The sequence below is a fragment of the Carica papaya genome, chromosome 5 (genome assembly GCF_054855325.1).
Source record: "Carica papaya isolate Zhongbai chromosome 5, ASM5485532v1, whole genome shotgun sequence".
NCBI lineage: Eukaryota > Viridiplantae > Streptophyta > Magnoliopsida > Brassicales > Caricaceae > Carica > Carica papaya.
The window spans coordinates 33,543,584-33,546,483 of record NC_142313.1 but is presented as its reverse complement, the minus strand read 5'-3'; positions in this window follow the sequence as shown (position 1 = coordinate 33,546,483).

Sequence of the window (2,900 nt, the reverse complement as noted above, 5' to 3'; positions counted from 1 at the left end):
GTTTGGCTCTGATCAACCTGTAGAAAAAAGAACGGTGATCACGGTGGTATAAAATTTACATCAAACGGAGGCCGGGAAGGGCCTCATCGGAGGTAAAAACCGATGAGGGGCGCGGCGGCGCCGCTGGGTTTCGACTGGATTTTTCGGCCGTTTGGCCGGTGGTTTGGCTCCGATTTGGCCATAGGCGGACTCAGCATCGAAAAACGAGCAGGGAGGAGAAAATTTACCTCAACCGGCGGCCGGCTCCTCCGGCGTCTGGTTCTTCTTCTCCGGCGAGGCACTAGCGGCTAGGGTTTTCTGGTTAGGTATGGGTGGGGTTATTTATACCATTTTCTTTTTAATCTCAACCGTTCATCAAGATTAAATATGGACCGTTCGATCGCAATTTAATTGGGATTAAATCTGGGTCATCCGTGCTTGATTGAATATGGGTCGTCCGTGCGCGTGAATCTGGGCCGTCCGTGCACATGTTTGATCTGGGCCGTCAGTGCGCACGGGAACGGATCTGGGCCATCCAATCGCACGCACGCGGATCGCCCACGTGGTCCGTTCCCTGGTCAGCGTTTCCTTGCCACACAGCGCGTCTTGGTTGGTCGGGGCTGCTGACCGGGCCGCTGACATGGCTGCTGACGTGGTGCTGACGTGGTATAACTTTTTTAAATTGCGTTTTGACCTCCGGTTTCTGATTTTCTTCTCAAAAATACCCCCAGAATCCAAATTTTCACCTTTTTTTTCCAAAATCAATTTCAATTAAATCCAAATAATATTTTTACCAAATTTTATCATTATTTTTATTTTTATTTTCATAAAATTAGGCTAAATTAAATCAAATTAAATTAATTACAAAATTAAAAAATAAAAAAAAATAATAATAACACACACTTGGGTGTTACAACTCTCCCCCCTTAAAGAAATTTGGTCTTCTAAATTTGTCTTTACTCTTGGTCGAACAAATGGGGATACTGGGCTCTAAATTCTGATTCTAGCTCCCAAGTAGCCTCTCTGGGCGTGTGGTTCTGCCACACGACCTTTACAAATGATATTTCCCGGTTGCGGAGTAGTCTGCTCTTTTAGTCCGAGATACCGACTGGTACTTCTTCATAAGACAAGTCTTCTTGGAGTGGAAGTGGTTCATGAGCCAAGACATGAGAAGGGTCCGGGTTGCACTTGCGTAGCATGGATACGTGGAACACGTTGTGGACTCTGGAGAGCTCTGGAGGCAGTGCTAGTCTGTAGGCAGCAGTACCAATCCTGTCTAAGATTTCAAAGGGTCCAATATATCGGGGGTTTAATTTTTTCCTCCTGCCGAACCTACTAATTTCCTTGAAAGGAGTGACCTTAAGAAATACTCGGTCGCCTTTCTCAAACGCTAGGTCTCTCCTCCGGGTATCTGCATAACTCTTCTACCTACTCTGAGCTGTCTGAATGTTCTTCTTGATTTTAACTATCTTAGACGTGGTCTCCTCTACCAACTCCGGGCCGAACAATCTTCTATCGCCCACTTCCTCCCAACAAATCGGTGATCTGCACGGGCGCCAAAGTAACGCCTCATATGGAGCCATGCCGATGCTTGCTTGGTAGCTGTTGTTGTAGGCAAACTCTATCAGGGGTAGATGATCGTCCCAATGGCCCCCGAAGTCCAGGACACAAGCTCGAAGCATATCCTCAAGCGTACGAATTGTCCTCTCTGATTGTCCATTAGTATGGGGATGGAAGGCAGTACTACGAGACAGCTTTGTTCTCATAGCTTGCTGGAAGCTACTCCAAAACTGAGAAGTGAACCTGGGATCCTTGTCGGATACTACTGTCACTAGAACCCCATGCAATCTGACTATCTCACGGATATACATCCTTGCCAACTTGTCCAATGAATTGTTCATTCTAATGGCTAGGAAGTGGGAAGACTTGGTAAGTCGGTCAACGATTACCCATATGGCATCAAGTCCTGAACGTGCCTTGGGTAGCCCCGATACGAAGTCCATGGTGACATGTTCCCACTTCCACTCCGTGATCGGTAAAGGCTGAAGTAACCCACCTGGGCACTGATGCTTTGCCTTAACCTGCTGACATACCAAGCATTTAGATACAAAGTCGGCTATGTCTCTCTTCATCCCATGCCACCAAAATCGGGGTCGCATGCTTTGGTACATTTTGGTGCTTCCTGGATGTATGGCAAACTTCGAGCTGTGGGACTCCATCATGATGTCCCTTTTTAACTCACTATCATCTGGGACACACACCCTGTCTCGGAAACAAAGTAATCTATCGACAAAGATTCAGAATTCTGAGCTCCATCCCTGTTCTGCATCCTTCCTGCGGGCTACCAAGGCAGGGTCAACTGTCTGGGCTTCCCTTATTCTCTGAATTAACTCGGGCTGGACTGTCAGGCAGCCCAAACATGTGACTCTCCTCAGATCATGAAGTCGAACCTGTTGCGTGGCCCCAATTGGTCTGCATTCTGAAACCATCAAATGGGCTAAAATACCTGCACTTTTCCTGCTGAGGGCATCTACTACCACGTTGCCCTTACCCGGATTGTATAAGATGTCACAATCATAGTCCTTAAGGAGTTTCATCCACCTTCTCTGCCGCATGTTGAGATCCTTCTAAGTGAATATGTGTTTCAAACTCTTATGATCGGTATAGATCTGAAAGGTCTCTCCATACAAATAATGGCGCCAGGTTTTCAAGGCATGAATGATTGCGGCAAGCTCCAAATCATGGGTGAGATAGTTCTTCTCATGATTCTTTAATTGTCTGGACCCGTATGCTATAACCTTTCCATATTGCATCAGGACACAACCCAGGCCCAAATAGGAGGCATCGCTATAAACTGTATATCCTCCCGATCCACTCGGTAAAGCCAGCACGGGTGCAGTGGTCAGCCGTTTATTTAATTA